At 37.0% G+C, this 12,741-nt stretch overlaps 1 long non-coding RNA gene across 2 annotated transcripts in view; it reads right to left on the reverse strand.

Annotated features, from left to right (window-relative positions):
• Positions 1 to 12,741, reverse strand: part of LOC308187605 — a 141,406-nt gene that overhangs the window by 8,585 nt on the left and 120,080 nt on the right. Inside the window, exon 6 of one of the 2 annotated variants that reach the window (XR_013944819.1) lies at positions 9,043 to 9,128. The exons of the other annotated variant lie outside the window; for it this stretch is intronic. This is a non-coding gene — a long non-coding RNA (uncharacterized lncRNA). The remainder of the gene's footprint in view (positions 1 to 9,042; positions 9,129 to 12,741) is intronic. 2 annotated transcript variants of the gene reach the window in all.

Below are 12,741 nucleotides of genomic sequence, written 5' to 3' on the forward strand. Positions count from 1 at the left end.
CTTCCCATCTGTATTTAATAATTTACAGACAAGTGGACTTGTCTTTTATGTTTAATTTCTCTCCTATTTCTTTGTTTTAGCTCATAAAACCTGTACTAAAATGAAGTGACTGAGGTACAACTTTACTTTTTACAGAGTAAATACATGGTTCCATAATTAATCAAATAAAAAGAATTATTATCATTGGAAATTCAATCTCCATGTTATTTTTCCAATTATTAAATTACAAATACTCTCTTTGTACTGCATGATTTACTGCCAGTTTTGTTATCTAGATTACATGAGCTCTCGACTTTTGTATCCGCACTTTTATAGCCATGGGCTGCCAGCTTCTCTGGGAGAATGTTGTGGGAGACCATGTCAAAAGCCTTGCTGAAGTATAGGTAGACTACGTCAACAGGCTTTCCCTCATCCACCAGGCAGGTGGACCAGGCAGGTCACGCAGTCATAGAATGAGATGAGGTTGGTCAGGCAGGACTTGCCTTTCATTAACCCATGATGACTGGGCCTGATCCCCTGGTTGTCCTACATACATTGCATGATTGCATTCAGGATGACCTGTTCCATCACCTTTCCTGGCACTGAGGTCAGGCTGACAGGCCTGTAGCTCCCTGGGTCTTCCTTATGACACTTCTTATAGATGAGCATAACAATAGCAAGTCTCCAGTCATCTGGGACCTCTCTGGATGACCATGACCACTGATAGATGATGGAAAGCGGCCCAGCAATCACATCCGTCAACTCCCTCAGCACCCTCAGGGTGCCATCTGGCCCCATGGACTTGTGACAGTCCAGGTGGTGCAGCAGATCTCTAACTGTTTTCACCTGAACCGTGGGGGCTTTCTTTTGCTCCCTGTCCCAGACTTCCAAGTCATCTTCCAATCATCTAAACTGTAAATAAAAATTCACTGTCTACAGTGGTAAAAACAAACTATGCCAAGACACACTAACAGATTACATCATGATAAGATAAAAAAGACTTGTTGATTAGCTTAGATAAGATACTTGACAGAATGAACAAAACAATGCCTGTTGTAGATAAGACATATTCTGGCATCAGCTTTTCTCACCATATTATATTTAGTGAAGCTTACAGACAAGGTGGTGTTTCTTTTTTTCTTTTTTTACAGAATTGTGGGAGTCGGAACGGACCTCCAGAGATCATCAGGTCCAACCCTCCCTGCCAAAGCAGGTTCCCTAGAGCAGGTTGCCCAGGTAGGCATCCAGACAGGTCTGAATATCTCCAGAGAAGGAGACTCCACAACCTCCCTGGGCAGCCTGTTCCAGTGCTCTGTCACTTTTCTTTTCTCCAGGCTGAACAGACCCAGGTCTCTCAGCCTTTCCTCATAGGGGAGATGCTCCAGGCCCCGTATCATCTCCGCTGGACTCTTTCCAGGAGATCTCTGTCTTTTTTGTACCAGGGATCCCAGAACTGTACACAGAACTCCAGGTGAGGTCTGACCAAGGCAGAGAAGAGAAACTAATGAGAAGCAAAATGAATGGATGTTTAAGCAAATCACAAAAACACATAATATGCATGCACAGCCATACACAGTGTCATAATTTTGTACTACGTGAGAGGGTGAAACCTTGAGTTATCCAGAGCAGACACTGGAAATGTGATTACACAAGTAAAGGCCGGGCTCTTGCTCTGCACTGAGTGAAATGGAATTATTATGTCTGTTAAGCTCATGGAAGGAAAGCAGTTCTCCCGAGCTCAGAGCATTAGACATGACACACAGGCTTACATGATTATCCTCTACTTCCTCTGAGGCATTACATAAGCATTATGCCTGTTTCAGTGGCATTCCCTATCATTTTAGTTACATTAATCTTTTTTTTTTTTTCCATTTAATACTTTATTTTACCTGCATCTAAATTTCTTTTATATCTCTTTTATGTTTTTGGTTAAAAATATATATATCTTCAACTTGTTGGGCATAAGGCAACATTAATTGGAAAATGCAGAAATTATTATTGAAATTATAATAGTTACTCAAGAAAGGATGGGTTTTGGTTTTACTTGGACCACTGAAGACTGGTCATTCTCTGAGAGAGGATGACGACCTAGAAACACGGCAACACTATTATGAATTTATAATGAATTCCATATTCTTGATCCTTCACCACTGAAACCGGTGGGAAATTTTCCTGCAAACTTCACAGAGGAACTTGGTCATGCCATCTAAATGCTGTGCATGTCCATTATTCATGAAGCAGAAATTTAAGTACTTGTTTGAACTTCAACTCTTAACTAAATTTTAGCTGTGTTAAACCTATCTTTGAAAAGATTAAAGGGAAGATTTGTGAAAAGCATTAATCAAGAGTGAGAAATAAATCTCTGTTTTCTTTCTAGAACAGTCATCTTTTGGACCATTAATTAATGTATCCATGAGACTGAAAGATGAGATTTAAGCATCATCTAGTAACAAGTATCAGCTAAATGCTTGCCAAATCTTTTTTTCTGAAGACCACAGGGTATTCTATGAATAAATACAAGCACTATTTAGTGCAACTTCACATTTAATTGATTCTTGTGATAGTTTCAAACTTTGCTTACATTCAGATTAGCATTTACAGTCACATCCCTTCCTAAAAAGGAAGGAAGCAGGGAAAAGCAGTTACTGAGTTTTTATTTTATTGGTTTCCTCAGGAATATATACTCCTCCTTCTGATTAGCCCTTATTTTCTCTGCTTAAGGGGTAGTCTCTTGCTTGGCTGACTGGCACAGCTAAGCCCTTTAGCAAGCTCTTCGTTACTATAATTCTAAAGTTCAGCAATAACTCCTCTGTAGCTCACAGCAACAGGATGTGATGACAGACTTTTAATGCTTTGTGTCAATAGGATAAACAATATGCTACTCTGGAGAGCTTTCTCAGATTAACTCTGATACAGCAGCTGCAATAATATATATTAATATCTCTGCATTATTAACTATACCTCATAAGTACTGTTATCTGAATTTTTTTTCTGTTTCCACCCAGAAGGAGTATGGTGGTTGGTATGCAGACAGAAATCAGATATGTAAGTAAATAGCACTATGCAAGATCCCAATATTAGTTTTCCTGACAAAAATTAGATAGTAATTAAAAATAATTAGATCAGTTGAAGTGGTAATTAAGCCTCAAACCCAGGAAGCCTTATGCATACAGGGCACATTTTGTGTTTATTGGTAATGCAGTACATAGTAAGCTTTTCAGAAATGCTCTCTGGCTGCAATTACTGTGTGTATAGATAAAGATGTCACGTTAGTAGAGTCTATGGGATAGACATTCAGCTGGTGTAAATAGTGAGAATGGCAGTAAATTCAATTACATTGATTTACACCAGCAAAGATTCTTACCTGATGTGCTTCAAAGCCTTTATGAAAACTTCCACAAAAACTTCTGCTGTGACATGGTTTTTGTGTACTTTAATTTCACTTCATTAATTTTACTAAGCTTTAACATTATTTATTGGGCCCTAAATGTCTAGCCTAAATGAATCACTGTGCCTGATTAGATCCTGGCCCACTACAGTGTTTGGTCTTACAGATGCCTAGTATAAACTAGTCTTTAGCGGTAGACAACAGAGGCAATGTCTCTGTCTATGCTAAGATGAAATAAAGCTACTTATGAAATAAGATGTTTCCTTCCCTCCACTGAATTGGTTCAAATGTAACCATCTAGGTTACATTTAAAATCTCACTTTTGATGCCTTGAAATATATGACATGAATTTTTTTAAATGTGATGAAACATTAATGACACAAAATGTCCGTATTTTGTACTTTACAGGACACACAAAACTATATATGCCACTGATGTATATACGCTGTAAACACTTTGCTGAAGGTTTATATCCAGTAGATTAAAAAGAAAACTATTAGAAAAATTGCAATTTTTTTCTCTGGGAGGAACAATATATATGCACACTCCAATATCTGAATCATTAATTTGTCATGTTTCTATTAGTTGTATTTCTTATGTTTCTTACATTCAGAGTACTGAGAAACTATTCTCTACGTGTTGTTGGTTTTAGATGTTTGACTGGATCGGCACTCAGATATTGCATTGTTTAAAGTTCTTATTTAAACAATATTTCAGATCATCTCCATCTCTTCTTACGTCACTGTTTCCTCTTCAGAGGTCTATTCTGGCACAGAATCAACATTTCCACAGATGAGTTGTGAAATGCATGTCCTATAAATGTAACTTTTTATTAAAGGAGAAAAGAATCTTTTGCAACTAACACAAAGCTTGAGAATCCTCAACATCACTAGAAATAACCTTGATTTTCCCACCACCTTGTGCATATTGAAGATTCAGGTAATAATACTGATTGCAAAGGCAGAAGCCCATGCAACGTAATTATGCACCGTGAAGCATACAGCCATTAAGTTTCCTCTGTGAGTCATACTTATGCTGCATACGGACTACCTAATAATTCTAAGTATTTTCTAAAAACTGACATAAGATTTGGAATTTATAATACAGGAATGATCAGTTGATACTTCTCATTGGTCTGTTCTCCCATGTGCCCAGTGATAGGACGAGGGGGAATGGGCTAAAGTTGCACCAGGGGAGGTTTAGGTTGGATATTAGGAAGAACTTCTTTACCAAAAGGGCTGTTAGGCATCGGAATGGGCTGCCCAGGGAAGTGATTGAGTCACCATCCCTGGAGGTCTTGAAAAGACATTTAGATGTAGAGCTTAGTGATATGGTTTAGTGGAGGACTTGTGAGTGTTAGTTCATAGGTTGGACTATGCGATCTTGGAGGTCTCTTCCAACCTAGATGATTCTGTGATTCTGTGAAAAGTATCTCTGTCTCTTTGAGACACCTCGTGTATGTGTATTTTGCGGAAGGAGAAAGAATAGTTGCAGTCTCTAAAGACATCTAAGTTTTGTTTGTTTGTTTGTTTCCCCCATGTTCATTGCTGCTTGAATCTTATGGAGATGAGAAAATTCATAGGTCAAACACTTTATCATTTTTAATTGAAATTTATATATAATATAGAATTTCTTCAATCACAGAGAAAATTAGAGGAAAGCAGAGGAAATCTACATCCTACTATTACTCTAATTCCTTTTCTTTTGCATATACCATGCTAGCTTATTAAACTTGCATTTGTAACTCTCTGAAAAAAGAAAAAAAAAGGAAAAAGAACCAGATAGCTAGAAACTAGCATCTAGCATCTATCACTTCGCCACATGAACTGTCCAAATGCTGATGTAATTACTGATTAGAAAATTTGTCTAAATAGATGCTTCATATCTACCAGATTTTCACTTGAGTTGAGACCACTTTCTGATTTAGGGGCGTAACTATTTCTTCATGTCTCCCAGAGAAAGTACAAATAACACTGACGGGTATAAGTAGCAAATTTATACATACTGTTAGAAAAGTGCCTCGTATTACCCATCCTTTCTCACTTTGCATGTCCACAGTCAATAAAAAGATGGAACAATGTTCCAAATACAGTACCTAGATAATGATACAATACACGGCCATGTAGCCAGCCATTTGTGATTTTTCACACATTCTCTATAAGCAAAATATTAATAATTTCAAACAACATCTGGATTAAATTATTCTCATGTTAAACACTCTGTTTGAGGATCAAAAGAAAATTACTTACTCCCTGTGCTGATGAGAGTGTTATATACCCCTTATGAACACTGCAGGTTCAAGACACCAAATGTTAGGTTGCAAATCTTCCATGAAGCTTAGTGTTTTTAATCATTAAATTATAGATGTCTGACAGCACAGTAAAGATTCACAGTCAGTATCTTTGTATCTAAAGGAAGTACACAGGATGTCTGTCAAGGGGCACAAGTGTTATATTGACATTAATAATGTGAACAGCCCTGGTCTTCGTCTCCAACAATGCATATAATCATTTATATTGGTTGTTGGAGCCTGTAGCATTTCTGACCTGCAACAATTAGCGCTCCCTCAGACACTGATCAAACACAGCCCAGAGAAAGTTTCCAATAGGCAGCATAACTGAGAATATTCTTAACAATTTATTTTTTTTCTCAAAATCAGAGAATAGACACAAGCCCATTTGCTTTACAGGTACAGTCATGACATAATAGCTATAATAGCATGATGAGCACTGGGATATCTACACAATATCTATACATTCCTAGTAAGGAGTGCTGAGATGGGGAGAAGTTATTTGTCTAACTGCAGTCCCCACTGAAGTGAATTTTGGGAGAGGATTTGTCAGCCAAAAAACATGCATTTAAAATTTCTTATAAATTCATTCTTACTGGGGACTATTTTATTTTCTTAATTCCTGGCAGCACTGCCCACAAGGACGTCTAAAAATAAGTGGCCTATAATGATAGAAATATCACTTTCAAAGTAAAAGTTAAATCTATATCTAACTTTATGCAAACTCATGCTCCTTTTTTCCTGCTTGCATTGCTGTATGCGTATTATGTAAGAAACATAATAATTAATTAATTTCCTCCTTGAAGATGACAATATTTGGAAATTTCATTTCTTTCACACAACTTTCTTATATCATTTGTTACAGCAGCTGTCAGTACATAGCCATTGAAAGAAAATATATGGAGGAAAAGAGGAAGTAGAGATTCTGAGACAATTATTATGCATGTGAGTTCATAATGGCATTTGCCAAAGGGAATTCTCAAAAGTGAAGTATATTGTCAAGGTCTAAGAAATGAAAATTTCATTGTTATTTCCAATGCAACAGGAAAATTATGATCAGATCTCTCTTCCCACATTTTTTTTCTCTCTGAAACCTGCTCCAAACCCATCTTTCCAATAAATTATATGCAGTAATATATCACCAGTTCAAAACTGCCAATATTTCACCATATTTCTTCTGCTGTATTATCTAAGAAATGCTAGACTCTAAGCATATATCTCTTTGAGTAGAGCACAATGTTAGGTGGCAACAATGTCTTCACACAGTAGATTTTAGGGACCTAAAAGATTCCTTTCAAGAGGATAATAACATACCTTACAGTAAATGAATTTCACCCTTTTATGGAGAGCCAACATACAGTCTATGAATGTATCAGCTGAGTTCTATTTAAGCTCTTAGAAGAAGGTATAGGTATCAGATCTCAAGTTTGAATTCTCAGTCTCATCCTATTACATTCGGAGGACTTCAAATCACTCTCTGAACAGTGGTGAATATTACTTGCAATTGTCACCCTGTATTATTCTTCTCATGATACATCATAAGGTTCTATTTCATCCCCCTCTTCAAAATACTTGTGAGAAAAAAAAAAAAAAGCTTTACAGTATCAAATAATAGGAATTATCCAGTACATTAATAAAGATAAACAGGCTCTATTCTAAACATGGTCCTCACAAACACAATTGCATTTTAATCACAGACAGCAGTTATCTACTTGTTCTGTGGTTCAGTGAATCACGTTGTACACAATGTGTTTCTCAGTCTGCAGAAATGACAACTCAGGCCTCCCTCACTTTGTTAGTGGTAATATAATTGCATAGGACAGCTAAAAAATCAAGGTGACTTTTCTACTATGAATACAAAACATGTAATTTTAAACTCTTTAACTATTCTGCATTATGTCGCTATGTTCAGCATAACTGTGGAGCACAATGGGTGGTACTCATGAAAGATAATGGACTTGATACTGTTTTGACTAGGCTGATTTTCTTTATGTTCTTGAAAAAACACATGTCATCCAAAGAAAATCATTTTTTAATGCTCAGGATAATTTTTAAACTTTGGTGTTTGATGTATGGTTTTAAAAGTCCGGGACTGCTGAGTTAGTAAACCTTAGAACCAGTCAAATAAATTTAAGGAACAAACTTTTTTTCTTTTTTTTGGGGGGGGGGTTGGTCTCAGGAGTTGGACTCAATGATCCTTGTGGGTCCCTTCCAACTTGGATTATTCTATGATTTTATGATCTTTCATAGAGAAACATTATTTAAATATAAAACTAGAAATGTAATGTTTTCCAGTATCATGCCAATTTCAATTATTTACGGGAAAGTATATAAATGATTTATTTCCTCTTTCTTTATTCTGATAAGGTCAAAACAGTCTTCTAAAGTATTTAGTTTTATATTCTTGATAGAGAAATAGAGAAATAGATAGATGGAAAGACAGATGTATACAAACACACAGAGCCATATAGAGCATTGAGTGTACTATGTGAAACATACCTGAAAATTAAAGTCAGATTCAAATGGCATTACATTAATTGACATTTCATTACATTAAAGGGATAAAATGACAGAATGAAAGAATTTATATTGGAAGGGACCTCTGGAAGTCACCTAGTCCAACAGTGTCCCACAAGCAGGGACAGTCAATCAAGTTGCACAGGGCTATGTCCAGCCAAGGCTGGATTATATCCACAGACAGAAATTTCACAACCTGTTTAAATATTTGACCATCTTTCCTGTAAAAACATTTTCCTTGATGAGGACTGCAGAAGAATGAGGCTGCAAGCAGGTTGAAATGCACTGGTACTCTTATATATACTAGCAATGCTTAGAGACTTAAAAATTACTTTTAAAAATATTCAGTCAAAGGGAACCTGAATCATCCAGCACTGAAGGAGCTATATGACATGACAAATCTCAAAATATTTTTCTTAACGTAATTATTTCTCAGCAAACTACAACCTCACATTTAGCTTTTCTTGTCCTTATTTTCCCTTTAGTGTACTCTGTTATGTGACTGTGAGATCAAAAATTGCCATATAATAGGGAATTCAAAATATGTTTTTAATATGCATTTACATTCATCATGAGCAGACTTTCCTGAGTACTGTGACCACCTCTCGCCTCTGAACATTGCCTGAACTAGATATTGATTGGGGGTTATTTGGAATGGTAAGTGAGCTTCTGTGTCAATGTACAGAGCTATACAAAGTAGTGAGGTCCAAAAATCTAAACAATGTTTGTGTTCTCTCAAATTCCAGGTTTTAAAACAAATGAGATATAAAAACGTGAAGATTACTGTGTCCTTTAGCTAAAGTAAACAGAAATGAATGACAGGGGCTTACCAAGCAGACCTGAAGGAAGACTAGCATGCCATACATACCATAAGAAAGTACAGAGAAATAAGTACATTTTCAGGTCACCATCTAGTTAAGAGAAGGGATAGGAAATCTCCAATGAGAAGTTGCTCTGCAAAGAAAAAAAGTCAAATATGAAATCACTATCTCATCTCTCATCTCGTCTGAGAAGGGGGGGATGAAGGGTAAATCTCACCAAACACTTGAGAACTTAAAAAAAAAAAAAAGTTTCCCTTAATTTTTATAATTACTTTGAAATTTTACTAGTTCCTTATTCTTTCCCAGTCACTTCCTTAAACAGAATGTCCTGAAATTAATGTGTGATTCAGGCTACATATTCATCCATAAATTACTTTACAAAAATCCTCAGTCTTGAGCTGTCATATCTTTGAAAAATTAAAGATCATTTATATTTACCTATTAAATCTAAGCATAGTTAATGCCTTCAATGAAATCAGAGAATATGGTTTGTAACTGTCACCATAATTCCAAAATGAGTGGGTCTACTGAGGTCATTTTTCCATTGACTGTACTAGCTCAACATACCTAAAGGAAATTCTAGACACTTGAGAAATACGTGAATTTCCTCCTGAGAAATACCAAACTTCTTCATGCGTGAGGCTTGACATTTCTTTCCATTTCTTTAATATATAGACATCCTCTGGGAAGTCAGAGGTGTGATTAGTAAGGCACTGAATGGCAAACTTTCCACAGATGTTTTGCCATGTCTTTGGAGAGACAATGATGCCTCCAAAAGTAGATCAGGTACTGCAGAAATTCCAGAGAGACTGGATAAGGGATGGAGCTTAGTACTGAAGTGACATCCCACTCCCTGAGCCTTGACACCAAGAGCTGGCACCCCATTCAACTGCAATGTCTTTTTTAGGTAACTGAATTGATCCCACCACAAACACTAGGGAGTAGCCACAGCACTTAAAGAAATGCACCAGAAAATGGACAGGAACTATTAAATGCAACGGTAAATGGAAAAAAATATATATATATTAGAACACACTTCTTCTTTTAAAGAGAATCCTTTAAGGTTAACTTTCATTTTTCTTCTTTAACTGCAAAATGGTTTGTTTTCTTCAAAGGAAGCCTGCCCACCAGGAACTAAGGTTGCCTGCCAGCTCATGTATTCTGTTGCAATATTTCCCCTCAGAGTAAGGAGTTGGTTACTCAGTGAGCAGTGCCCCGTGTTTACGTCAAGCTTAGAATACTGTAAAATGTGAAACTGGCTGATTGACAAGACATCTGGCACACCCTAAATCACAACAGTTTCTTTTGCAGTAAGTGGGACACTGCAAAAAGCATTGTACATTGCTAAAGAGACCATATGGTCTGTCTGCCTTATAACACTATGCCAATAATTTTGGCATGTCTGTGCATGTGCATAGATAGCTTAATTTAATGGTAACATTTGGGCACTTTTTTCATGCATCTCTTCTGTGTCCAGGATAATTGAATCATCTCCTTGTGCATGTATATCCTTGTCTCTGACATTTTAGAAAGAGTCAAGGAGTTTTTCAGTCTTTATGTGCAAATCTAGATTTTCTGATGATCTCTGGCACCTGTTGCTCTTTCAATTGAAAAGTTTAAGATCAAAAGTATAGAGAGATAGGCAGTATATCCCTACTCTACTCTTTTTTTTTTTTCTGACATCACTGGAAAAGGACTATTCATAAACTAAACAGTAACCATCACAAATGACTATTATCAAAATAAACTACTGTAGCTCATAAAGACAATTGTTTCTTTTGCTATTTCTCCTAAGTAGAACCCATCATTAGATCCAGCATAAAGTCAAAACAGGCTTAATGAATACAGTGCCTGTGTATATTTCTTCAAATCTTTGCATACCCTACACTTATAACAGGCTTTTCATCTTACCTATTTTAGCTTTTTCTACCTAACATTCCTATGCATTGCCACAGCAAGCTACTACTGCAGTTTGTTTCATGACCTCTCTGTCATCTTCAACCATAGAACCGGTTTGTTCTTTATTTATTCCTTAAAACTCATTAAAAGTTTTCAAATTACACTCAACAAATTACATGGAGACATTGTCATAGTCTTTTACCAGCAACTCAGGAACAACTGAGTCTGAGAATTACTTCCTAGAATCTGGGTAGCCAACAGGATGAAAAAGTCAGCTTGAATTACCTGTTCTAGTGAGTGATTACCTCAAGAACTCCCATATAATTCCTTTAGCTATATGGGGTCCAATAATAGTTATATTTGCTGATTATTAATAACAATTATGCATACCAGAGTATTTGTGGATAAAAATGGGGTATACTTGAGTGAATTGTTTGTTAAACCTTTTGGATTTTGGAAAAGCAAAGTGCATATGAACAAATGTGGTTTAACCTGTCAGGCAGCTAAGCACCACACAGCTGTTCGCTCACCCCCACCATCACAATGCACCCCCCACCCCAGGATGAGGGAGAGAATCAGGCTTTAAAAAAATGTAAAAGCTTGTAGGTTGAGATAAAGACAGTGTAATAGGAAAGAAAAGAAGGAGAAATAATAATAATAATGATGATAGTAATAATAATAATATGTGCAAAGCAAGTGATGCACAATGCCATTGCTCACCACCCACTGACCAATGTCCTGCCTGTCCCTGAGCAGCAGTCTTCCCCCCAACCCTGGCCAGTCATGCAATATTAATTGTTCAGCATGACACTATATTGGACGGGATATCCCTTTGGCCAGTGTGGGCCAGCTGTCCTGGTTCTTTTCCCTCCCAGCTCCTTGTGCCCACCCAGCCCCCTCACTGGCCAGGCACTATGAGAAGCTGAAAACTCCTTGGCTAAGCACTTGGCTTGCTAAGCACTGCTCTGCAACAATTAAAACATCAGTGTGTTATCAGCATTATTCTCATCTTAAATCTAAAACACAGCACCATACCAGCTACTAGGAGGAAAATTAACTATCCTAGATAAATCCAGGACAACAAAGCATTTAGATGGGGGACTACAGATCTTTATGGATAGCTCTTTATCTTAATTGATTCCTAATAAACTTGTACACTTGAATGAATTGATCAACTGTTACCAGTTCATAGAATCACAGAATCATAGAATCATCGAATACCCTGATTTGAAAGGGATCCTAAAGTATCATTGAGTCCAATTCCTGGCTCTGCACAGGACCACCCAAAAATCAAACCATATTTCTGAGAACGTTGTCCAATGTAACAAACATAACTCTTGCCTGTGTCAGCCAACATTATAGAAAGAAAAAGTCCTCCTTATTGTATTTAAGTTCAGGCATGAAGACTGAAAGCTGGATCTGTCTGTCATCCTTATCCATAAAGAACAAGATGTGATGTGATGGGCTCCTGTATGAATATAACCCGGAGCAATACATGTCCCCTGCAGATCACCCACACACAATCTTCAGAGTTTGATCCTACACCGGTCACGCTTCATGGCCATACACATTGCTTTATAATAGTCCTTCTCTTCAGCAGCATTTAAATCATCAGCAGAGATGTCTTGGCTACAAGCATTCAACAAAAATGTTTTGCTTTGAGAGTTACAAGACAGAAAAAGGAGCAGAAGGATAGTCTGAAAGGAGACTCAAACTCTCACAGGAACATCCTAAAGCAGCATTGCTATGCCCAGCAGAACCAATCTGTTGTTATGCATAATGCAAAAGACCAAAAGTACAGCATGGGCCAGCCACTGCAAGGCCAAGAAAGGCGACCTTTTCCCTTT

Source organism: Anser brachyrhynchus, assembly GCF_964034855.1.
Source record: "Anser brachyrhynchus genome assembly, chromosome: 1".
Classification (NCBI taxonomy): domain Eukaryota; kingdom Metazoa; phylum Chordata; class Aves; order Anseriformes; family Anatidae; genus Anser; species Anser brachyrhynchus.